A 27295-nucleotide genomic window follows, 5' to 3' on the forward strand; every position below is an offset into this window, starting at 1 on the left:
CTTAAAGTGCAGGCCAAATGCTGGCGTCGGGAGTTGCAGAGAATGAGGGTCAGAGTTCCATACTCCCCGGATATACCACTAGACATACTGAAGGCCCTCCCATATCGGGGCTACTGGCGGGACTTAGAGACTTGGATGGAGGCTGGGGCGACAAAGATGGGGATCTCTATAGAAACGCAAAGCTGCTTCCATTCGAGGAGTTACGAGCAGATTTCGGATTACCTCAGAGCCATTTCTTACTACATTGAGCACACACAGCAGCAATCAGCAAGCACTGGCAGATGAGGACTATAGAATCCCTGCTGCAACAGAGCTGTTATTATATGGCGCTATCAGCAGGCACTGTTAAGGTAGTGTCCTACCTGTATAGAGCGCTGCACAGAGAAAGGCAACATCCAATAGAGATGATACACCTCCAATGGGAAACTGATTCGGCCACCCCGATCCCAATTATGGACTGGGACAACATACTAGCCGGGGTGCCTAGAGTATCCAGAAACACGCGCTTCAAATGAATAAATTATGTCCTGCAAAGATCCTACCTGACCCCCAAACGCATATGTAGGTATTTACAAATTGAAGGAGGGGCCTGCCCGCGATGCAGCGAAGAAAGAGCACATGTCCTACACATGTTTTGGACCTGCCCAAAGCTGCCCGAATATTTTGGAGTGGGTTTTACATCTGCTCCCTTGCACCCCAGCCCACTGCCCATTAGGATGGTTCACCTACACATCTAAGACTAAAGTCACCAGTACATTTCAAGACCTGGCGTTCGTTCTAGCCGTGCACGAAATAACCAAGAACTGGAAATCAACAGAGGGGCCTAGATTGACCAGCTGGAACAAGGAAGTCCTGAAATGGGCAGGGTGTGAGGTACGAATACTGTTAACAGAAGCTAAGAGAGAGCTGAGAAACAGAGAAGTGGCCATATCCTGGAAAGCTTTATTACATGACATAACACACACTGACTCTGAGAACCCGGGGGAACGCCTGAGGAACTTGCGGGGATGTGTGCCCTGCTACTGCCTGGCCTCTCCACAGACCCCCAGGAACTGCAACTAGCAGATTACTGTATTAACTTAATACTGCACTGCCCCTTAAACACACTTAACGCTGACGATTAACTTACTACTTATGTACATAATACGTATGTTACCACAACCTTGGCTCGCGGGGTGTGAGGGTGTTTTATAGTTACAAGTTTGGGATACACCATTATACTGCAATGACAACATAATAGAAACAGTGTCTTTTATTGGAGAGCTTGCAGTGCACAATGTGACTTTAACTATTGCCATCATTTCACTGTACTAATGATGAAACTCAATAAAGTATGTTTAAAAAAAACAAAAAACTACGAACACCTCGACCCCTATCAACCTCCTGTAGCCAAACACAACAGACTCCTCAACCTCACCAACCCCAACAAAATCTCACTAACCACATGTGAACCACTCTCGGTGCATATATCAGCCACCATCATGGACTCCATCCACTCGGGAGTACCCAGGGATCCCTGCCCCCACCACATTTTCAATCTAGGCAACAGCATCATCAGCAAGGAATTACCACCATCATAAATGCATCCATCGCCTCGCCCTCCTTCCTGAAGGGATGGAAACGCGCGGAAGTCAAACCTCTCCTCAAAAAACCACAGGGTGAACTTTCACCAACCCACCCTTAATTTACCATATGCATCCCTCTACATGGCCAACATTCCCCATATTCACAGGCTACCATACGAAGCAAGAATTCAGCTAACTGCAAAACTCCTAAAGCCCTCCACTTCAAAACCCACAGGTGTCTTGCTCAAAAGCTCATACTGTCTGGCAACTCCATATCTTGTTGAAGCTCCAACACCTTTCTCTTGAAGCCACAGAGATTCATCAAGAAGAAATCTTAGAACTGATCCTTCTCAGGATGGCCCAGAGAATTTGGAAAACCTTGCCCCCCCCGAAGTCAGAATGAATCCCTCAACTATTTCCTTCAAGAAAGAAGTCAAAGTACTCTCTATGAACAAACTACTTCCCTAGATTCAAGGATACCCTTCTGCCCTCAACCACACACTTGATTACTCTCACTAACGACCTCTTGGTTCTCAATTTATGGGGTTCGGACTCTATCCTCCTTTTTTTACTGACATTGCCTATTCCTATAGTTCTTACCTACGCTACTTTTGGCCTGTGTTGATATTTCCCCTCTACTGCAAACCTGTAAAGCATTTCCTCCCTTCACCGGTTGACACCTATGCATTGATATTGATTGTATTACTTTCATTGTGCTGCTCTCTGTAAATCTGTAAAGCGCTCTGTTAGACCTGGCATCTTTTGGATATTTCCCCTGTCTTTTTGCTTTCTGACCTCCCGGTTTTGACTCTGTTTTTGCTGGTTTATTGGCTCTGTGAACTTCCTCACTGCTGTTCAGTGTTAAAGTGCAAGTGCTCCTGTTGTAAATTGTTTTTATGGATTTGTGTTTCTATGATTGGCATATCTGATTTACCGGGAAGCCTCTAGTAAAGTGCACTGAGTGTGCCAGGGCCTGTAAATCAAATGCTACTCGTGGGCCTGCAGCACTGACAGGAGTAGCTCTGAAAAGGTATTTCAGACCTGCCACTGCAGGGTCTGCGCGCAGTTTGCAACTGCCATGTCGACCTGGCAAGTGCACCCACTTGCCAGGCCCTAATCTTCCCTTTTCTTAAATATAAGTCACTCCTAAGGTGGGCCGAGGCACCCCTCTGAGCAGGGTGCTGTGTATGTTAAAGGTAGGACATGTACTGGTGTGTGTGGCCTGTCCTGGTAGTGAATTACAGTGCATTTAGTTTTTCACTATGGAAAGGCTATCTGTCCCATAGGATAGAATGGGAGTTTTACTTATAACATCTTAGAAGCATAACTTCCCATTGGGACAAGATCGGGATACGGAGTTTAGTATGCCTGGACTCAGAATGTAAAGATGCATCTTTTAGTAAAGATGATTTTTATGTTCTGTGTTTGAAAATACCACTTTGGGAAAGTAGGTATTTTCTTGCTTAGCCATCCTGTGTGCCTCTGCTGGGTTTGTGGACTGACTATCTGGTGTTTGAGTGACAGTGGCTGGGTATGTGCATTCTCTTCATACAGCCACTAGGGGGAGGGGTTGAGGTGTGTCCTGCCTTTCTTGGATGAGTCAGGGCTTGGCTGAATAGACCTGGGCTGCATTTAGAGTAGTAGGAGGAGATTTCCTTACACCTGAATGGGCCTGGTCTGCCTGAACAATGCTGTCTCCACCCCCCGTGCCAGGAAGCTGGGCAAGAGAGGACAGAACTGGTTTTGACTAAGCACAGACACTCTCTGCCTGAGAGAACAAAGGAATTTTGAGTATAAATATTTGGGCCCAGACCTCAGAACTTTAGAACTCACTGGAATCAAGGAACCTGCTAAGAAGAAGAGGTGGAATAGCTGCCAGGAGGAGTACTACCCCTTTGCTGTGTTGTTGCTTTGGTGGATTAGCCTGCAGTTTCTGCTTCTTCCTTGGGCAGTGAAATGACTGGACTGAACTTTTTTTTACTTGTGCTGAGTATCTCCAAGTGTTTGAAGTAGAGCTTGCCTCCTGTTCTGAAGTGTCAGGGACTGCAAAGACTTTACCAACCTCTGGGTACCGCTTCTGGAACCGCTGTTTCTGTTGCCACAGAGAAGGGAAAAGCAATCGATTCCTTTGCCGGCTCCATATTCTGAAGGCACCGCCGCATCTTGCACCGCAACCCTGGTCTGAACGACGACCACAACTGCCGCCGAGCCGCTGCTTGCACTGTGACCTGTGGGCACCGCACGCTTCACTTCGTCTCCCTGGTCTCACCAACGCCGTCGCTGCCTGCTGACTTTGACACCTGTGACCGCATTGTGGTTGGGGGCACCGCTCGTAAGTTTCACGACGCACCGTCTCGTACCACACAGCATTCAGGGCCAACTGACACCAGCTCCAGCTAATCGGCTCTGTCACCTGCACCGCAACCTGCCAGCACTGCACCGAGCACCGGCTCGCCTCGCACTGTAATCCTTGGTCTCACCGATGACGCCTGGACGATCGCCACCGAGCTACTGCCTGCACCGCATCGTGAGGGCATTGCACCCTGCACCGCTTCCATTTTGCAACGCAACCAAGACGGTTTCCCCAACAGACTCGCACCAACATCTCAGCTGCTACGAGAAAGGTAAAGTTCACAAGTCTGTCCACGCTGTAGCTGGCCCGTACCAACACAGTTGACTGGAACTGTTGAACTATGTTGTTTTCAGCATCGCATTAGCCCTGGAGGGAGCTACCGACTCGGAAGAACTGTGTTTTTGAGACATTTCTGCAATTTTAAGGATATCTTGCAAAGTATATATTTTTAAGTACTGTATGTTGGATTCTTATCAATTTGGTCTTGTTTTGGATATATAAAAATGTTGGATATTTTTCTAAACTAGTGAGGTGCCCTTTTGTAGTGTTTTCACTGTATTACAGTTGGTTATGTGGAAATGCTTTACACACTGCCTCTGAGATAAGCCTGACTGCTGGTGGTGAGCAGTGGTTATTTTAGGAGTGTAACTCCCTTACCCTGACTAGGAAGAAGGGTTTCCTACTTAGCAAAGGTGCAAACCATTGCCAACTAGAGACCCCCATTTCTAACTCGCTCTGATACCTGGAAGGGTCAAGTTTGCAATATAAAAAGCTATCTAAATAAGGGAAATACATAAATCTACACATGCTGATTGATTGATTGATTGGTTGAAGGGGGTAGTTTTTTGTAACAAAACAGAATGTAACATATATACACATGACAGTTTTAGTGACTGGAGTAAGTCTTCTATGTAAATACACCAATATGTATATAGAAGCAGACATTTTTACATGGTCTGATATGCACATATGTCTTGCGGTGTAATGTGCAATTTTTCAACTTATATAAATGTGACTGCTTATAACAAAAAACATAGTTTGATGTATAGTGACACACCGATAACAGCAACCTCATCTCCATACTGTGAGAAGCATGGTTTGTCATGTCTGAGTATACACGTAATGTCCGTACATATAAATATACACACACACACACAGATAGGGAGAGACATAGTTTTATTTTTAAATATATGTTAAAACTTTCTTATAGTCAAAATTGCATACTGTGAGGAGTCTTTTGATAGAAAAGAGGCCTACAGCCAAAGACCCACACTTCTCCACTTATGTTTTGTACATATGATGTATTTATTATGTACTGTCATATACATCTGTGTGTAATGCAAAATACATGTATATATATATATATATATATACATATATATAAGAGAGAGAGAGAGAGATAGATTTCACTTTTTTTGCTATAACTAAAATAAAATACATATATACATGTATACAGACATACCCACACATGTAGATCTAATTATGTGTACAGTAATATATATATATATAACATAGGAATAAGCATTATACTTAATATTTATGGACACAGAATTAATCCATGTGTATTTGCATACAATTCATATGTAAATGCTTGTAATAATAGTTATATGTTCAGATATTTATTTAATTTTATTTATAAAGTTTAATATAGCCTAAACATGACCTTTGCGGGTATCAGAGCGCTTTACAGTGTTTAATGAGATAGGGAATATAAAGAACAACAATGTTATCAAGGGTGAACAAATTATGATGGAAGGCTCCAAAAGAGACCACCAAAGGGTCCAGAGTATACAAAAACACAGAAACATGCATGAGATAATAAGCAGATACATAGTGCTCAGGAGTGGAAAATGTGGATTCCATGGCAGAAATGTGTTCATCAGTATCATTCTGACTTTTTTCTTGAATGAAGCAGTTGTGGGGTTAAGTCTGCTTTCAGGTGGTAAGTTTTTCGAGATTCTTGGTGCAATGCATGAGAATGCTCTGTTATATGTTTTCTTTTTATGGAATTTTGGTGATTTCCGCAATAGGGTGCTATTGCCTCTAGAAGCTCTGCATCCACCCAACAGCTCCAATGTTTGTGCTAGGTATCTCGGGGTGTTGAAGTGTAAGGCTTTGTGGGTCATGCATGTAATTTTTAGGTGAATCCCTTGTCTCATAAGGCATCCAGTTTAACTATTTCAGATCATGAGTGATGTGAGTGTTTCATTTCAATTCAATGATGAGTCTAGCAGCAGAGTTAAGAGAGGCTCTTATTGGAGCAAATTTACACCTGGGAACACCACAGAGGGTTGCATTTCCCTGGTCGAACCTGGGAAGCATTTGGGCCTGTACAGCTGACTTGAAGTTATCACGGGTAAGGAAGGGTTTAGTTTCCTTAAGGTGTTCATTTGGAAGTTCGCTGCTTTGGTAATAGAGCTGATTTGATCCTGCATGTTCAGGTTCTTGTCGAGCATTATTCCCAGTGATCTTGTTGAGTCTATGATGTGTGGTAAGCATTTGAAAGTTGTTTTATCCAATCTGCGATATTCGATGGGTGTTTGGGTGGGGCAATAAGGAGGAATTCTGTTTTGAGAGCCTTCCTTTACAGGTGGTTACAAATCAGCCAGTTTTTTTTTGTAAGTTTGCCTTAAGAGTCCTTATGTATTTGGTTAAGGAGATTTTTAGGTACAGTTGGGTATTGTCATGGTACATGTGATAATGAATTTTGGATGAGTTGAGCAGGTCAGTGGGTGGTTCCATGAATAGGTTAAAAAGAGTGGGCGAGAGCGAGGATCCCTGTGGGACCTCTAGTCTGACATATTAATCTTTATTCTTCGGGTTCTGTTGTGGAGAAAAGAGGTGAACCAGTTTAGAGCGGCCCTGATAGTCCCATCCTACGTTCAAGTAGGTGGTCCAAGAGGGTGTTGTGTTTGACTGTATCGAAGACTGATGAGAGGTCAAGGAGGATGAGAAGGCAGGATTCGTTCTGACCCAACATTCTTTGGGCATCATCAACTATATGAGTGAGCGCAGATTCTGTACTGTGGCCCTGGTGGAAGCCGGATTGGTATTGATCTAGGAGGCTGTATTGTTCGACATACCATCTGTCTTGTGCAGAGAGACTGTATAGACTTAAAAAATAAATTTCTGTCAAATATATTGTCCTACACTTCTGTTATAGTTACTTTTCCCCTTAATCATACTGCTGACATATATGGATAGTCTAGAGAGCAGCAGAAACTATATGCAAAAACTCATCTACGTATATTGTCTATATATACAATGAGATTGAGATGAATGTAATTTGTATACACAGATGTATTTGGTGATTTTCTTCCTTATGAAGAGTGCCTTTGCCATGTAGTGCTTTGTGGATTGTACAAAGCAGCTCAAAGGTGGATCTTCTGGCAATTAATAACCAGTGCAGGCCCAAGTATGCTTGTGGCGTTACATGTAGGTGTAGTCTAGCAAACACTTTCTGAGTTCTCTATAATCTTCTCATAGTTGATATTGGTGAACTGTAATATAGACCATTAACTTTATCAAGTTTTGATAGGACAAGAGAGGTAAATGCTTGAACTTTTGTGGGGGGAATCCTAGGTGCAGAAAGATGATTAGCAGTGTTTTAATTGTGAGAAAGATTGAATTGGCTTCTTTATCCTCTTGTGCATTCACTAACAGTTTAGCGTCCACTGTATTTTGTAAATTCCTTAGGTCCCTTGGCACTGGTCCTAAAAATTCAGGGTAGGCAAGGTAATGGTCATAGGTTTTTAAGTTGCCACTGGTGATCATTTCAGTTTTGGAGGTATTTAATTTGAGGTGGATCTATGTCATCCATTGGTCAATGGCCCCACAGGCAATAGGAGATTTTTAATGTTCAAAGGTCCTTTGGAATTTCCAATTTCAGCAGTATCTGCGTATCGTCTGCATAGTTATAGAAGGTAAAGTCAACACCATTGATCATATTTGGTAATGGTTTGATATAGATGTTGAAAATTATGGGTGAGATGATTGAGCCTTGAGAGATGCCTTCTTTAATGCTGTATGGTTTAGAAAAGAATGGAGGAGTATGGATAATGTTTGTTATACTGTGGAGGTACTGTGTGATCAAAGCAAAAGCTGTGCCCTGTATTCTGGCTTTCTCAAGTCTTTGAATAAGTGTCATGAGCCACTGTATTAAAGGTGACTGAAAGGTCTAAGAGAAGAAAGGCAACAACCTCATTCTGGTCTACTGTATTTTTAAGGTCATCCTATATTGAGAATAGGGCAGAATTAGTGCCTCTTCCTGTACAGAATCCAGTTTGGAAGTTAGAAAGTATGGAATTGTCTTCAATCAGTTGTGACATTTGTGCGAAGGCTGCTCAGTCTGTAAGTTTGTCCAGGAATGGTCCATTTCCTGTGGGTCTGTAGTTGTTGGGATCTTGATTGTTCGGGGTAGATTATTTTAATAATAGGCGTATGTATGCCATTTTCAAGACTTCTGGGAAAACTCCTGTTATTAAGGAGCAGTAGATCAGTATTCTGACTGGGATGGCTGTTGAAGTTGTTAGAAGAATGATTTTGAAGATTTGAGGAGAAAAAGGGCAGTAGGGCAGTAGGGCAGTCAGCTGGTTTGCTTGCTTTAACAAAATCCAGAAATGTAGTTGGAGATGGTTCTTTGGAGGAGTGTAGAGGCTGTTTTTGCCTTCCACTGGAGGGTTTTGTTGTAAACGGGCTGCAGCTGTTAATTTTTTATTTTTTGTGTGTTAAGTAAGAGTCCTAGTTGTGTAATAATTTAACAGTTTCTCTCAAAACTCTTGAGAAATGGGATTAGTAGCTTCTGTTCATTTTGGCTTCCGGAATTCTGTGAGTATTTTATAAAATTGTATATTGGTAGGCTTTGCTTTGTGTATTCCACTGGAATAGTATAGTTTTTTGCTGCTTAGTATATTCTGTTATGTCTTTGTAGGCATATCTTGTTTCGAGGGTTGTTTGTTTTAAGCAGGCTGTATTGAAGTTTAGCTACTTGTTTTTTGATATTTTTTTATTTTGCATTCACCCACGTGGCATGGTTTGTTGTGTTCTGCGTAGAAGTTTTCAAAGGAATAAGAAATCAAAAGCTTCCTGGAGCCATCCACAGAGTGCTTGTATATAATTTATTGTGAGCAGATCTTTATTGAAGATAAGCAGGTTTTCTAGGCCCACCAAATTCAGCTTGCTCCAAAATCGATAATGCAGTTGTGGGTAAGATGAATTTAACTGAGGTGAGTTGTGGTGTCTTGTGTTGGAAGGCAACTAGGTAGTGGTATGAGCACATTACTGGAGTAACATGAAAATGTTGGGGTAGGATTGCATATGACAAGGAGGGACTCAAAACCTTGTAAAGAAACATCCTCAACTTTGGTGAAATTTGTTGTTTCTTTAAATATGATGGCTAAGCCACCTCTTCTTTTGCCTGAGTGATTTTGTGTCACATTTTGCTATCCGGGTGGAACAGCTGCACGCAATACCGCTGCCATATCTTCCTCTAGCTATGATTCATTTTTGAAAGTAAGTCAGGTTCTGCGTCTAGAATAGATTGAAAATGTGATTCTTGTGTCCTTTTGTAATGGAATGAGCATTTATCAGTAGTCAGTCTAAAGAATGTTTTTTGGAGGTTGTGGAAGTTTGTGCTGCAGGAGTATTGTCTTTTTAAGTAGTGGGTGTTGTGCTATTGTTGATGGTGTTAATTGTTGCAGGACTGAGAAAGTGTTGTTTTCATTTATCATTATCTTCCTCCAAAAGGCTTAACATAATTTTGTGTTGTCTGCATGTGTGGGTGGTAATGAGTCTAGTTACTTTCCAGGAAAGGTACTGGAAAAAGCAAGAGTGTAAAGTCTCAAAGGGACGTCCCAGAAGTCTGATGAGGACTGTGTTAATGTTCCATGCTGGAGTAAGGAGAACCCTGGAAGGAATGACCCATTTGAGGCCCTCTATTAGAGCCTTAATAGGTATGGGGAACAGGTAGGACCATCTAAATAAAAGAAAGAAATTCATGTTCCTTGTTTTGCATGTATGGAGCTACGGCCTCTAAGTGTAGATGTATTGAAGTGTAGGCATGGGGATCTTCTTGGGGGGGGCTGACTGACATCTCGAGAATTGCTGACTACCGGGGATGTCTAGCCCAAGTCAGGGCCACAAGGATGAGAGTCTGAGAGGTTTGCAGCATTTTCCAGCCACATCGCGATCGAGAGTCAGAAAACCATAAGCAAATATCCCTGATCTGTTCATCCACAGTGCATTGCCCATGGAAATGGGTGTGGGTACCTGGACGCCAAGTTTGGCCTATTGTGTACCAGGGAGTGGCAACTAGATCTATTTGAGGAGTGCCCCAGTACCGAAAGTATTGAAGGAGGAATTGTGGGTGAATTTCCCACTTATGTATTTGTTGATGCATCCTGCTGAGCAGGTCTGCAAGGTCATTGTCCACCCCGGAAAAATATTCTAACATGAGGTGGATGCGGTGGTGGAGTGCCCAATGCCAGGTGGTAGAAAGGCAAGGAGTCGCCCTGTTTTTGCTGATAGTACATAGTAGTCCATACTGATGAGGACTTCCTTGAACCTGAATGATGGGAAGGAAGGCTTTTGAGTGTAAGGCATATGGCTAGGGACTTGAGATAGTTGATGTGATGCGTCTGTTGGTGAGAGGCCCCCTCATCTTGGACTATAGTATGATGAGATGCACCCCCCAGCGGGTTTGAGAGGCATCCATGCGTATGGCGACTTCCGGAATAGGGTCTAAGTAAGGCCTACGTTATAAAAAAAATTGGTGCTGTTCTACCACTGCAGAGAGCAATATACGCTGGCCTTTACCAACACTAGCTCCTTCATTTAGCCCTCTGCGTGTGATCATTGGGTTGAGAGGCAGTGTTGCAGCGGGCGCATACGAAGCATAGTGCGGGGTACCTTGGCGATGGGCATGGCGGCCTCATGCCCAACAGCTGCATTAAACCTTTTACTGTGAGGTGACTGCTTGTCCAAAAAAGAGGCTTGAGCTGCTGAAAACCGAGAACTTTTTGAGGGCTGGGATAAGCCTTGCCTGTGACCGAATTCAGTGTGGCCCTAGGAAGGCTTGTATCTGCAGGGCAGTAAGTGGGATTTTATCGCATGGATGGTGAAACTGAGCCTGTGGAGGAGGGAGATGGCCACCTGCTTTAGTTATTGATCAGCCAGTTGTTTAGGTAGGGGAACACATGAATACGCCCCCTGCCCTTAAAGTGGGTGGCAACCACTGCAAGGCATTTGGTGAAGACCATTGGAGCAATAGTAATACCAAATTGCAGTTCTTTGAATTGATAATGGCAGCAACCTACCATGAAGCACAGGTCGCATTGGTGGACTGGGTGGATGGGGATGTGGAAGGGTGCATTCTTGAAGTCTCACGGCGTCATGAATTCACCTTGTTGGAGCAGAAGGATAAAATCCTGTAACATTACCATGTGTAAGTGTATGAAAAGGATGTGTTGGTTGAGGGGGCCTGAGGTCCAGACAGGCCTTAAGGAGCCATCCTTCTTAGGTATGAGGAAGTAAAGAGAGTAAATCCTTTTGCCCTGGTGTTGTGGGATACTACTTCTATGGTCCCTTTTTGAAGTAGCCCTTGGACTTCTCCCTCCAGAGGGCTGAAAATGCACTCTGCTAAGTCGGGGCCTTTGGGATGGGATGGTGGGAGGTGGTGTGATAAGTTCTACTAAGCAGCAGCCATGGTGAACCACCTCTATGAACCACTTGTATGGGCAGAGGGCCCATTGCCAGAACCCCCTTTTTTCCTTGCCCTTGTACATATTTCCTTTGCATGCACTCCTGGTGCAGCCTCAATGTGACTACTGCTTATAGATCTGCTGCTGCATTTGGTGGGAGGAGGCAGGCTCTGGGGAGGTGGTTTTTCAACCGGCCCTGTACTGGTGCCACTTGAAAGGAGCTTCTAGGGTTGAAGTATGGAGGGCACCCAAATCTCTTGTGATGTAAGTATCTTTCCTTATTTTTTCCAGCATCTTGTCATTCTGTAAACCAAATCAATGTTAACCATCAAAGGGCAGATGCTGCTGGACTACAGGTTTAAAACCTGTAATGAGGGGCCATGCACAGTATCTGATTAGGAGGCTGGTGTTGATGCCCTGAGAAGCAGTATCTGCAATGTCTAGGGTGCAATGAAAAGATACATTAGAGATAGTCTCTCCTGTCACTAATAGCTCCCCACTCTGTTTAAATTCCTCAGCCAGGTATCTAACTAGCTCCACCATTTCATCCTACTGCCCCCTGTCATATTTAGAGAGCAAGCCAACAGAGTTTGCAACTCCCCAGTGCATTGTGATCCCAACTGCTACCCTCATCCTGCTGTGTTTAGTTATTTCCTCTCCTTATCGGACAGAAGAGTGTCATCCATTCCCTTAGAGTTGGTTCATTGCACAGTGTGAATCACTAAGGAACCTGGGTCAAATCTAACCGGGGTCATTGGGGGAGGACTTCGATTTTCTTCTTCACCATATGTGTTATCACCCTGGCATTGGATAGCTGTTTAAAGTTATTTGTGCCCAACTTTAGCATTTCCTTAAGCATGAGCAGGAATTGAAATATCCTTTCTGATTTAGACAGTTTCTTCACAAGAAAAGTATCAGCCTTGTGGATGACATGCATGTCCATTTTGTGGAAAGCCGCAGTATTCCGTGTGACCTCCTGATAGGTGAACAGGGACATCTTGGAGCAGTGATCCTGCGAGGGGGTGATGCTGGTGCAGCTGGCTTCTGGGGAGGTGAAATATTCACAATGGTGAAGATCTCTTTAGCACCATTGGTGCTAGCATCAATGTGGTCTGCAAGTGCAGAGTACTCAGTGGCTTGGATCAGCTGGTGGTAGTACTGTGGGTGGATTTGAAGGTGTTCCTGGCTGTTATGTCTTGGCTCAGTCTCCATCTTCACTCCAGTTGTTTGTAGCGGCACTTGGTGATCATGAGTTCCAGATGACTTGAGGTTTTGTTAGGATTAAGAGGTGCCAAGCAAGGCTTCAGGACTGGAGGTGATCAACTTGTTAATGTTAGAGAAGGAGTCCGGTTGGTTGTTGTTGTGTGCAGGCTGGAGTTCCCAGAGTTCGTCAATCCAGGATTCTGCTAAGACCATGTTCCAGTCTTACCGTGTGGATTTGGCTGGGGTGGTTCTTTGGGATACGATACGTGGATGGTGAATTTCACAAGGGTGTGTCAAATCAGATGATAGAAAGAGGCTTGCTTACCCTGATGTTGCTGAAGGTTGTAAATATTGGGTCTACAAGATGTCTGCTGGCATGATTGGGCCCCTTCTGCATGTTGGATGAGGCAGAGTTTTGCCAGGTCCTCAAGTAAGGAGGGGATGTTCAAGTCGGTGTGGTCTTTCAAGTGGAAATTTAGGTCTCCTAGATGGAAGAAGGTGCTTGAGTTGAAGATCAGGGGTACGATGGAGTCCACAATGATACTGGCGGAGTTGGTGTTGGACCTGGTGACTGGTAGACGAGCGAGCCGCTCAGGGTGAAGTTGGTGGTGATGTGGAGCTTGAAGATCAGGTGCTCCACATTGCTGGGGGTCATGTTGGAGGTGGTGGTTGTGCAACGGATGGAATCCTTGTCATCTATTAGCGGGTGGGATATCTTTGGTGAGGTTGGGGGCAGAAGCTGGGGTCAACCAGGTTTCTGTGAGAAAGAGAAGGTCGGGTGAGTGCTCGTGGAGCAGGTTCTGAATTTCGGTAGCGTGTTCAGTGTGAGATCGGGTGTTGAGCAGTATGCAGGGTAGGGCGGAGTGTAGTGGAAGTTTGATGTGTGGTTCGAAACAGATTATACTCACATAAAAAGGTCCAGGGCATGGAATAGAAAGCAATAGGTTTGAATGCCTGAGTGGAGTTGCAGGGCGATCCCATTCATTCACCAAATGACTTTCAGGGACTGAACTATATCACTGATGCTGCAATTGGAGCCATAGATGTATAAGCTGAGCAATACAGTGAGAGCTACTAGTATTAGAGTGCTAGGGGTCCCACCAATAACTGAGAAGAACAAGTTACTTAACTTCGGTAACGCTTTTTCTGGTGAATACAGTATCTGCCTGTGGATTCCACACCTTTTGAATTACCCCTTGTGCAGCATTCCACGGACACCTTGTTCATAGCCCTCCCACGTCGACAAGGATGTAACAATGGTACGGCTCCGCTTGCGACTCCGCGTGACATCATTGGAGTCCTCAGAAGACCTAGTCGGCGTGCTGACGTAGGTTCCACCCATCTTTTCCATGCCTTCGAGGCGAACGGGTGAACCAACGACATTTCACAAGTATACACAGTACACAACATTTGCACAAGTATGCACAGTATACGATCCAAAGAAGAAAAGAAACTGGAAACTCTAAAATATAGACATTTTCTAGCGACAAGCATCAAATCATTCCAAATGACAATGAAATACAAGAATGGCATAACCAAAATTCTTGTCTGTATAAGGAGGCAGACAACGGGGAGGTGGGTGTGTCAGTGAGGAATCCACAGGCAGATATGGTATCCACCAGAAAAAGCGTTACTGAACCTTTTGAATTGAACCCCCCAGCAGCCCGCTCCCGGAGGAGGGTATCCGCTTACCTATACCAAAACATCCTACAGCACAGAACGTACAAAGTGGCCGTCCCTCCTCATCTCTGAATCTAATCAGTAATGCTTCGCAAAAATGTGGAATGAGGCCCAAGTTGCTGCCTTACAGATGTCTACAACAGGGATACCTCTAGCCAAAGCCGAAGAAGAAGACTTAGCTCTAGTATAATGAGCTTGATTACCTTCAGTAAGCTCCTTCTTGGTTAAGGCATAGCAGATCTTGATGCAGAGGATGATCCACCTGTACAGCATTCTCTTGTGGGCAGCCTTGCTCTTCATTTTTTCCACGTAACCAATGAAGAGTTGGTCGTCCAGCCCGTAGTCTTTAGCCCAGTCCAGGTAGAAGCTGACCGCCCTCATAGGGTCCAGGCGGTGAAGTCTTTCCTCCTCCTTAGAAGGGTGAGGGGGAGGATAGAAAGTGGGTAAAGTGATAGATTGTCCTAGGTGGAAGGGAGTGACCCCTTAGGCAGCAACGCTCTGGTCCTAAGAACCATCTTATCTGCATGAATAGAGGTGAAAGGAGGCTTAGAACTAAGAGCCTATAGCTCACTAACCCTCCTGGCATAGGTACTCACAATCAGAAAGATTGTCTTGAAAGAGAGAAGCCTTAATGGACAACTATGTAAAGGCTCAAAGTGGGACCCCATCAGGAAAGTAAGAACTCAATTTAAATCCCACTGAGGCATGATGAATGGAGTTGGAGGAAACCAGTTAGTGAGACCCTAAATGAATCTCATGACTATAGGAAACTTAAACAAATAGGGTTGGTCTGGTAAGCAAAGAAAGGCTGACAAGGCAGACACATAGCCCTTAACAGATGCTACAGCACAACCCTGTTGAGCTAAAGAAAGATGGGAACTTAGAATATCAGATAAATGGGCCTGCAAACGGTCAATTGATCTCTCTCCACACCATTTAATGAATCTGGCCCTCCTACTAGAATACACAGATTTGGTGGAGTGTCTTCTGGCTGATAATATAACATTCACCACATTCGGTGGGAGAGAGGAAGAACTCAGGTTGCCCCGTTCAATCTCCAGGCATGATGGCGCAGGCTCTGGAGGTGGGGGTGTAGAACCTGCCCCTGTGACTGTGAGAGGAGGTGTGCCCTGAGAGGGAGACGGCCTGAGGGTGCGATGAGAGGAGAAGGAGGTCTGTGCCCACACCCTTCTTAGCCAATCCGGGGCAATCAATATGACTTGAGCCCGGTCTTGGCAAATCTTCCTCAGTACCCGAGGAATCAAGGGTATGGAAGGGAACGCGTAAAGAAGCTGTGAGCCCCAATCTACCTGCAACGTGCCCCCCAACACTTCCCGCATCAGATACGGGAGACTGCAGAATGATGGGCAATGCACGTTCTCATGAGTGGCTAACAGATCCAACCGAGGAAACCCCCACATCCTGAAAATGTGCTGGACTACCTCCGGATGAAGACGTCACCCGTGATCTGTCGAGTATTGCCCACTGAGACTGTCCGCAGGCACATTCAGCACCTCGGCCAGATGATTTGCAATTACACAAATCTGATGGTCCTGAGCCCAGGACCAGAGTCGCAGAGCCTCCCTGCAGAGGCCATACTACCCTGCTCCTCCCTGTTTGTTTATGTACCACATCGCGGTAGTGTTGCCCGTCAGCACCTGAACTCACTGTCCGCAAATGGAGAGAAGAAAGGCCTTAGAGCCAAACGTATCGCCCGCAATTCTAGAAGATTGATGTGAAACAATCTTTCCTCCAGAGACCAAAGGCCTTTGATCTCCAGATCCCCAGATGAGCTTCCAACCCTAGAGCGGAGGCATCCGTTATCACTGTGGCCACTGGAGAAGGAGGTTGAAACCGCTTAACTTGAGATAGGTTGCCCAGAACACTCTGCCATAACAGCTCAACTGCAGTGTCTCTGGAGATTCTGAGCACCTCCCTGAGATCTCCGTTGTGTTGAAACCACTGCCTGCGGAGGCACCACTGGAGTGCACTCATGTGCCAGTGTGCATGGTTGACCAACAATATGCAGGAAGCAAACAGACCGAGCAGGTGCAGAACCTTCAGGACTGGAATAGCCGCTCCTTCTTGAAACATTAGAATCATAGCTTGGATTACTAGAATCCTCTGAGGAGGCGGGAAAGCACAACTCACAGTAGTGTTCAGTACTGCCCCTATGAACAGGTTGTGCTGAGAAGGCACCAGGTGAGATTTGGGTACATTTATCGAAAAACCCAGGTCAAAAAACAGCTTTGTTGTTACTTGCAGATGATGAAGCACCATTTCTGGCGACCTTGACTTGAGCACCCAGTCGTCCAGATAGGGGAAAACAGGATTCCCCGACCTTCTGAGAAGTGATCCTACCACCGCCATCATCTTTGTGAAGATCTGTGGTGCGGATGTAAGACCAAACAGGAGGACCGCAAACTGGTAGTGTTGAGACCCCACCATAACGGAGATGTGAAAGTATGCATCCTGTAAATTAATCAACACCTTCCAGTCTTCCTGCAGCAGCACCAGTAGAACCTGAGCTAGGGTCAACATTTTGAATTTCTCCTGTTTGAGGTAAAAATTCAAGATTCTGAGGTTTAGGATCGGTCTCGATCGCCCGTCCTTTGTGGGGATCAATATTTACAGGGTGTAGCATCTCTGACCCCTTTCCTGCTCTGGAACAACCTCTATCACACCTTTCTGTAGCAAAGACTGAACCTCATGTTGTAGGAGAAACAGGTGAACACCAGCCCTGGCAAGGGGGGAAAGGAGGGGGAAACTCCTGGGAAGGAGGGGCATACCCATTTTCTGAAAGATTCAAAACCCAAAGATCTGATGTAACAGATTTCCAATTTTGTAGAAAAGGGGATACCCGACCTGCCACGCGTCCAACATGCTCTAAGATGGGGGATCTAGAGCTGCTTCCTTACGGAGCCTGTTGGGGGAACAGGAGAGGAGGAAGAGGAGGAGACCTGTTGGTGAGCAGATCCCTGCAGAGGACCTCTACTCTTCTCTCTGTATGTTCTATACAGTCGGTTCACCTGTTTTTGCTGCTGCTGTCGGGCCCAAAATCGAGCAGCCTTTCCAAAGCCCCAAAATCTTTGGTATCCAAATCCCCTAGGCTGAGATTGCAAACCTAGAGATCTAGCGGTAGCTCTACTGTCTTTTAAATGCTGTAGCCCTGAGTCCACCTTGGTCCCAAAAAGTCTAGAGCCTTCAAAACTTAGCCTTGTCAAGCCCAGACTGAATAACCTGACAGGCCACAGCTTGAGTGTCTGACACCACCTCTGCAAAGTGGCCCAGGACATCCTCTGGGAGTTTAGCTATCACTTCCTTAGCGGAGTCCATCAACGCATGGAGGAAGCGTCCAAGCAGGCATGTAGCATTAGTCGACTTTGAAGCCATACTGGCTGATGAAAATACCTTTTTCGCCAACTATTCCAATTTTCTTGAGTCCCTATCCCCCGGAGTGGATGGAAAGGAACCAGAAGATTACTTTGAAGTACGTGAAACCTGAACCACCAAGCGCTCGGGAGAAGGGTGCGTCGATAAAAAGGCTGGATCCCCAGATACAACTTTGTATCGCCTTACCACTGTTCTGGGTACAGCTGGGGCAGACATAGGTTTTTGCCGTACTTCCAGAAAGGGTTCCGTCACAGCGTCTTTGAATGGAAGCAAGGGCTCTATCACCGATGAAGGAGAGTGAAGAACTTCCATCAGAATGTTCGATTTGACCTCTGCAGTGGGCAACTGCAAATACAGAAGGTCAGCAGTCTTCCTGATGACAGAATGGTATGAAGAAATCTCCTAAGAAGGAAGAGCTTTAGGAGGAGAGAGTTTGCACTCTGACGATGTATCTACCCCACTAGATTCCTGAAGCCCTTCAAATTCCTGCATGGGATCCACTATCTTCCCTTCCTCCGCTTCTTCCTGTTGCTCCTGGAATTCTTCCTCTTCCAGAAGCCTCTGTGCCTTCCTTCTTGACCTTATCTTCGGTATCGGCAGGGCCAGACGGGGCACCGGTGACTTCGGAGCCGGCATCAGTGGCAGCCCTTCAGGGAAGGCTGGAGGCACAGCATGAAGTTGAGACGGCGCCGGAGAAAATTAATCCTTCCCTCCAGGGGTGGAATCGGCATCGGGAAAACCTTGGCGTCAGAAGAGGCCAATTCGGGGTCATTGGCATGAAAGGCATAAAAGTTGCCTGGGCCTAATGATGAGCTAAGCCCATGTGGAAGGAAACCAGTCTCACAGGGCCACTAGGTGCACTGGAAGGGTTAGCCACCCTGGCAAACATGCCATACATTGCATTTAAAAAATGCAAAGGATCCATACCTGGAGCCGGAAAAGGTGGGTACGGATCCAGAATCCCCTGCTCAGGAAAAGCTCGAGGTTGTAAGGCTGGATCTGGCTGCGGCACCGGAGACACCGGGGGTGGAGTGGTTGGAGGCGAAGGAGTCACTTCCCTGAGCACCTGAGAGTTCCTTGTAGCCAGAGAATGAGCTTGAATCACTTGCGGTGAAGCGGAGTGCGAGATCTCATCCTTCCTATGACGCCGGCAACTTGTCTTTAGAAGATCGACGCCTGGAGCCATCAATCAATCAATCAATCACTGCATTTATAAAGCGTGCTACATACCCGTGAGGGTCTCGAGGTGCTGGAGGGGAGAGGGGGGCCGCTACTGATCGAAGATCCAAGTCTTGAGGAGTTTTCTGAAGGCCAGCAGGTCCTGAGTCTGTCGTAGTCTGGTGGGGAGAGCGTTCCAGGTCTTGGCGGCGAGGTAGGAGAAGGATCTGCCGCCGGCTGTGGTTTTCCGGATGCGAGGAACTGTGGCGAGGGCGAGGTTGGCTGAGCGGAGGTTTCGGATGGGGTGTGGAAGCTGAGTCAGTTGTTGAGGTATGTAGGTCCGGTGTTGTGCAGGGCTTTGTGTGCATGGATGAGGAGTTTGAAGGTGATCCTCTTGTTGACGGGGAGCCAGTGCAGGCCTCCCAGGTGGGGTGTGATGTGGCTGCGTCGGGGGACGTTGAGGATCAGTCGTGCCGAGGCGTTCTGGATTCGTTGTAGTCGTCTCAGGAGCTTGGTTGTTGTTCCTGAGTAGAGGGCGTTCCCATAGTCGAGTCTGCTGGTGATGAGGGCCTGGGTGACGGTCTTTCTCGTGTCGGGTGGGATCCATTTGAAGATCCTGCGGAGCATGCAGAGGGTGTTGAAGCAGGACGCGAAGATGGCGTTGACTTGCCTGGTCATGGAGAGGGTGGAGTCGAGGATGACCCCCAGGTTGCGTGCGTGGTCTGTGGGTTTCAGGGGTGTGCCTAGCGATGTGGGCCACCAAGAGTCGTCCCAGGCTGATGGGGTGGGTCCGAGAATGAGGACCTCCGTCTTGTCTGAGTTCAGCTTCAGTCTGCTGTCCTTCATCCAGTCGGCTACGGCCTTCATTCCTCTGTGGAGGTTGGCTTTAGCGGTGTGGGGGTCTTCGGTGAGGGATATGATCAGCTGGGTGTCGTCGGCGTAGGAGATGATGTTGAGGTTCTGTTGTCGTGCGACGTGGGCAAGCGGTGCCATGTAGATATTGAACAGCGTCGGGCTGAGGGAGGATCCCTGTGGGACGCCGCAGATGATCTCGGTGGATTTCGAGCGGAAGGGTGGGAGGCGGACGCTCTGGGGTCTGACAGAGAGAGGAAGGATGTGGTCCAGGCCAGGGCCTTCTCTTGAATTCCGGCGTCATGGAGGCGTGCTGATAGGGTGCGGTGGCAGACTGTGTCAAAGGCTGCTGATAGGTCCAGGAGGATGAGGGCGGCTGTTTCTCCTTTGTCCATCAGGATCCTGATGTCGTCAATGGCGGTGATGAGGGCAGTCTCGGTGCTGTGGTTGCTGAGAAAACCGGATTGGGAGGGGTCCAGGATGTTGTTGTCTTCGAGGTAGCGGGTCAGCTGTTTGTTGACAATCTTCTCTGTCACTTTTGCCGGGAACGGGAGCAGGGAGATGGGCCAGACGTTTTTGAGGTCCTTGGGGTCTGCCTTGGGTTTCTTCAGAAGGGCGTTGATCTCGGCGTGCTTCCAGCTTTCCGGGATGGTTGCTGTCTCGAAGGAACTGTTAATTGTTTTTTGTAGGTGGGGGGCGATGGTTGTGCTGGCTTTGTTGAAGACGTGGTGTGGGCAGGGCTCAGATGGGGATCCAGAGTGGATGGAGTTCATAGTTTTGATGGTGTCTTTGTCGCTGACGTTGGACCAGGCGGTCAGGCGGCTGGTGCGGGTGGTGGTCGCGGGGGTGTTGGACTCGGTGGTGGGTGCGGGGGTGTCGGAGTTGAAGCTGTCGTGAATGTCGGTGATCTTGCGGTAAAAGAAGGTGGCCAGGGAGTCGCACAGGTCTTGTGATGGTGGGATGTCATTAGTGTTGAAGCTGGGGTTGGAGAGTTCTTTCACGATGCTGAACAGCTCTTTGGTGTTGTGTGCGTTGTTGTCTAAGCGGTCCTCTTGGCGGTCCTGATGAGTTGGTGGTGTCTGCGGGTGGCGCTCTTGTGGGCTGTGTGGCTGTCAGGTGTTCGGTCGTGGAGCCATTTCTTCTCCAGCTTCCGACAGGTGCGCTTGGAGATCCGGAGGTCTTCGGTGAACCAGGCGGTTTTCTTGTTGGTGTGGTTGGTTGTGGATGTCTTGAGAGGGGCGAGGGTGTCGGCGCAATCGTTGATCCAATGTTTGAGGTTGGTCGCGGCGGTGTCTGGGTCGGTGGGGTCGGCGGGTGGTCTCAGGGCGAGGGTGGTAGTCAGTTGGTCCTTGGTGACCTTGCCCCAGCAGCGGCAAGGCAGCTGTTGGGCGTGGTGGTGTGTAGTGGGTTTCCTGAAGGTGAAGTGGACGCATCTGTGGTCGGTCCATTGGGGTTCGGTGGTGTGGTTGAAGGAGACGTGGGGGCAGGTGGAGAAGAGGGGGTCCAGCGTGTGTCCAGCGACGTGGGTGGGTGTCGTCACGAGCTGTTTGAGTCCGAGGTTGGCGAGGTTGTCGATCAGGGTGGTGGAGTTGGCGTCGTTGTCAAGCCATGACACTGCTTCTTATGTTTCCTTAACAACTTCGAGGTGTGTGGCGTATGTGACTTGGACCTCAACTTTGTCAACTTCCGACCCCTCTTCTGCTTCTTTGCCTGGGCCATGAACAGTTACGCTTCCCTCTCCTTTAGGTCCTTTGGATTCATATGGGGAAACAAAGAGCATCCTTCGACGTGGTGGTCAGACGACAGGCACCAAAGGCAATTATCGTGGGGGTCCTTGGTGGACATATGTCCTCCACATTCCCTACAAGGTTTACACCCAGACTTTTTCTGAGCAGCCATTGCACTGCTACATTACAGGCGACTGTAACAATGTGAAACCACAAAGAAATGGAGAGTCCTATAAAATCCGTTATGCCTCGACGGTGCAGAAAAAAGGAAACTGACATCAGCACGCCAACGAGGTCTTCTTACTGCTTCGATGACGTCACGCGGAGTCACTAGCAGAGCCATACCATTGTGATGTCCTCGGTGACGTGGGAGAGCTATGAAAAAAAGTTTTCAGTGGAATGCTGCGCAAGGGGTAATTGAAAAGGTGAGAAATCCACAGGTAGATGTATCCATCAGAATTTACCAATTCTTGAGAAGACCGATACTGGAAGAAGGTACAAAGACCCTCTTTTTAATTACGCAATGCGCTGGGTACACTGAACAGAGGACCTAGATTCTGTGTTCAGAAGAAATCTTTGCTTGTAGAAAAACCACCCAGATAAGGAAGAAGGAGCAGCATGCAAATTAGGCTAACATTTTGGATAATATTTTTATGCAGTCAATTTGATTTCCTGCAAAACTCCTGGTTGTCCTTGAGGGCAAATCCTCTTTTTATACGCACCCTCAAATGACTCTGAATTTCTTGTAGGGAAATAAATCTTGATGAAATTCTGGGGACCCTGGGAAACCAACACTTCATTTTGGGTATTTCTGGTGTTGTTTTGACTGTGTGATGGTGTGTCACATGTCAGACTGGGTTCTTGGGGTTATATGCATAAGCTTGTCTGTGTTTTGTTCTCTCCTCTTCTCGATAGCTCATTTAATCTTCCTCTCTTTCAATACACTGCTCAATAAAAAGTGTGGAAAAAAATATGAGGGAAGACTGAGGTAGGGAGTGGATGGTGAAGGAAGTTAAGAACTAAAGGGGGTAAGGAGAGACACATATGGTCAAAGGAGTTAATTGCGGACGATGGACTTTCTAGACCAGAGTTTGAATCTCTGTCCCTGGAGGCCGAACTTGTGAAAATATGCACAAACTCAAAACATTATTTCTTTCTCGGGTGGCACGGATGGGGACCGGTAGGCTTTCATTTAATTTCAGGATAAGCAGCGTAGCCAGCTTTAAGCCCACAATCTACTTATGGCAATTCAGGATCTGAATGACCCAAACTGACATAGATGGTCAATTTGTTCACTCATTCAACAGCCAGTCCAATGTCACGTTTGTCTGTTCAGCCCAAGGTAATCGCAATGTACCACTACTCTTAGAAATGATCTCTGTTTGGTTTACCTAGCTGGTTATGGGCTGGGCCACTGGAATAATGCAGCAGGGGAGGACCAAAATATGTGGCAAGGTTGAGTAAATTATGCGGCAATAAAGGGCAAATTATGCGCTTTAATGCGGCACATTGTTTTATTGTATTACTTTGGACTTTGTACACTTGTTAACACTGTCTGAGCAGTGGGGGCACCTCATTAGTACCAGTTTAAAACTCAAATATAGCAATAATCAACGGAAAGGTGACCAGTCAACCTTTGGGAAGGGCCTTCTAATGTGCGACAACATGTGTAGCTGCATTTTTTGTAACTTTTGAACCATTTCTAGCTAGAAACAATTTATTTTGTTAATATCTGCAGATTATGATGCCGATGATGGATTATGTGGCAAATGCAGCAAATCTGCAACTGTGCGAACATCGCCGTAGCCACACAATTGTATAATTCCAGTGACTCTGGTTATGGGTTTCTCAGTATTACATGCTGCGGCCCACTTAACTGTAATGACAGGGCGCGTTTTTTTATTTTTACAAATCGTTTTTGTTTTCCAATAAAGCAAACAATTAGTACAATGTGTATATGACTCAATACAATCTTTCGGCCATACAATCAGATGACTTTTTCAAAAACAAGATCATGCATAACAAGAGTGACCAAATATATACTCTAGTTATCCTCATGTGTTCTTTTGTAGTTTCTAATTAAACCATCAGTATTTTCCAATATGTCAACATATCTAGGACACATTTGTTTTTGATTTGCTTCTGAATATTACTTACAAAAGGCCAGCCTGGCCCCCTTGTTAATTCTTCACTATATAACAGATTCCTGTCCAGTTGTCAAACACACAAAATCTGGTTATGAACAGTTTTAATAAAACTGAAGAAGCTAATTCTGAAAGTGGGAATCTTGTTCGACCCCAAGATTTGTGAAGTAGATGTAACATTTGTTAATACCAAATGTGAAAAGGTCAGGTATTGTGGACAAAACATCTCAGAATTAGTGGAGTGGTGTGGCTCACTGGTTAGAGGCGGCAGACCCGTAAGCAGAGAACGGCCCGGGACCAGGGTTCAATTCCTGACGCGGCAGGGTCGTGGACCAGGGTCAAAACGGACTCGATAATTCTCGCCTCGGTGCCTACTCTAACCAGGGAACACACTCGGCAACTCTGGGCATTAAGCTTGCCTCATCTCTACAACGGCCCCCCGGGGATGCCTGGTTTCACCTTGGAGATACCCAGAAAGGGACCATCTCACAGGGAAAAACCAGGACCGGTTCCCCAGCGGTCTTCAGCGCCAGGATACTCCATGGAGTCGCAGTTCGCTTTACAAGTACACCCACATTTACATTTTACAATTATGACAATTTCTTGTCAGCTTTCACTTAGCTAAATACCCAGTTGAGTGACCGTGTGTTTTGGTCTTTTCTCTTTTAATTAGATGTTTTATCAGACTCTTGTTTCCCTGCAGAATGAACTTTGACAAATCCCATGGAGGAGAGACGTGCAGAAATATCTCAAACAATACCTGTTAGACCTGCCATCATTGGCGTGGGTTTCCCTGTATTTTTGGCCTTTGACTCATGCTATTTTGCTGTGTGCTGATCTAGTTGCTTTGGGCATTTTGCCACTGCAGTTCAGTGCCAAAGTGCAGGTGTTCCCTGTAAATTGTGTTTATAGATTGGTGGTTCCATGATTGGCATATTTGATTTACTAGTTAGTCTCTAGTGCAATGCACTGTGTATTCCCAGGGCCTGTAAATCAAATGCTGCTAGTGGCCTGCAGCACTGATTGTGCCACCCACATAAGTAGCCTGTAAGTGTAATTCAGACCTGCCACTGCAGTGTCTGTGCACAATTTTTACTGCCATGTCGACCGGCAAGTGCACCCACTTGCCAGACACTAACCTTGCCTTTTCCTACATGTGAGTCACTCCTAAGGTAGGCCCAAGGTACCCCTGTGGGCAGGATGCAGTGTATGTGATAGGAAGGACATGCCCTGATGTGTGTGGCATGTCCCGATAGTGAAATACTGCCAATTTTGTTTTTCACTATTGAAAGGCTATCTGTCCCATAGGATAGAATGGGAGTTCATATATAACATCTACTAAATATAACTTCCCATTGGTACAAGATAGGAAGTTAAAGTTTAGAATGCCTGAACTCAGAATATAAAGATGTATCTTTTAGTGAGGATGATTTTTACATTCTGTGTTGGAAAATACCACTTGAAACTCTCAAGCAACACTATCTAAAGAGTGTGTCATATCCTCTGAAGCACCCTAAAGTGAAGGAATAACAAAAATACAGTGCAAAATGACAGTCAAAATCCGGGTGTTGTGAATAAGGAGGAAAACATGAAATCACGAAAGCCATCTCATGTTTGAAGCGGATTGTATCTTTGATCGAAAGAGACATTGACGCAAGGATCGCCAAAATCGCTTGACTGCCGAAAACGTGCCGCCCAAAAACGACATGCCGCAAAGAGGGGGGCAGGCAGCGGTAGAGAGTGAAGACCCCGGGCTTGGCAAAGCAGCTGCAGAATGAGGAAAAGAGCGGAGTTGTGCGGAAGGTGAGGTAAGGAGCTTGAGTGCTGTGATAATAGTCACTGCTCGCAGAGTGTGAGCCCGGGACGGCCCAGCTAGGTCTGGGTGCAGTTTGTGGTCAGCCTGGTGTGCTTCCGCCCGGGCCCTTACATCCTCAGAGCCTCAAAAAGTTATCAAACCTGGCAGCTTGCAAGCTCTAAGCCCTCGTTTATTTTTTTGTTTTTTTGGAAGAAAAAAAAGGCTTTTTTTAAAGCCTCTATCTTGGTCATAATAACTCATGAGTTTTGGGGGGTTCCCTGGCCCAGGTCTGTGGTGCTGCAGGTTACCATTGGCAAACCCTCCCCTCCCCCCACTTCATTTCTGTGCAGTTCCAAGGTGCCACAATCTGTTCTGCCAAAGTAATGAAAGTGCCAAAGTCGTAAAAGCCCACAGAAAATGCACTCTATTTAAAGTAGGACTCCTGTGCTGCTTCAGCTGTTTCCGACTTCTTCAGAGCATTGTGCTAAAACTCCTTCCATCTCCTCTCCTTGGTACTTTATGCGCAGGGGGAGTAGTAGGTAGCGCTGGGGGAGTTTGCTTTGGTGCAAGAGAAGGCTAAGGCTAAGACTGAGGGCTGCACAGAAGGAGTAACAACCTATAAACATTGTATAAGCAGCAAGAGGGGGACTAGACGCTGGTGTATTGAGGATTGCAATCTGGCAAACCACAAGACCTTCTAACAGTCTTTGTATGCTGTGTGTTTGGGAGGCCTAGGCCGCAGCCCCCCATGGTGGTGTGGAGGCTGGTGTGGCTTGTGCCGGGGGTGCGGGGGGTCTGCTCCCTGCATGCACACTTATTCCTCTCTCATGAGCTCTCTTGTGTTCACCTGTGCTCTCTTGTGCTCCTGTGACACTCTCATGTCCTTGCCTTACCCTCTAAGAAGGGGGTTAACATCTAGTTGTGTTGCAGAGAAGAGTCGTAGAGAGGAGGATAGAGGTAAGTAGGCATCAGGAGTTTGTGCCCTCTCTGGCGAAGCAGATACTTGTGGATATCTGTGGACAAGTTTCTATAAGGCCTCATAAGGTGTTTTAGAAGATGGCTGCTAGGTGTCTGCGCTCTGGTCGTTTAATTGCCCCCTCAGGCTAAACTGGTCCCATTGCATCTCACATCAGCTCCCTTAAACTTTTAAAAACTATTTGGCGAAAGAAGCCCCACGTCCATTTGTCTCTGTTGAAGTCTCATCCATCCGTGTTGTCTCTGTTCTCAAAGAAGGGGTGAGGGGTAGGAAACCAGCTATTGGTGATGTCTGCAGGCATAAACAAAGAAGACGAGTTGAGTTAGTTACGATCCTTTCCCAGGGAAAAGTCCTGTATCAGATTAACCACTTCATGTATAACCCAGTGTAGCCCATTCCCTAAAGTCCACTTAGCGAGTTTTGTAGCTCAGGGAAAGCAGTGGAAGAAATGGACATGGAGGAAGCAAAAACTGTTTCTGAGACAAATATTGTCAGTATCTAGCTGGACTCTGTGTCTGTGCCTAAGAGTCCTGTGGCCCTAAATGCTGCGCCTAAGTTAGGAATGTCTTCATCTAAGGAGGGCTCTTGAGTGATTCACAGGCAACTTTGTGGTGATGCATGTAGCGGTGATCCTGATGTATTGGAGGACTATTCCTTGCCAGACATTGCCATTCTCATGGAGAATAACCAAGTTAAGGAAGCTAAATTAAATCGCCTGAGGCCTTTGACATGGTCTTTAGTCCACCTGTACC

This window comes from Lissotriton helveticus, chromosome 8 (assembly GCF_964261635.1).
Source record: "Lissotriton helveticus chromosome 8, aLisHel1.1, whole genome shotgun sequence".
Lineage (NCBI taxonomy): Eukaryota > Metazoa > Chordata > Amphibia > Caudata > Salamandridae > Lissotriton > Lissotriton helveticus.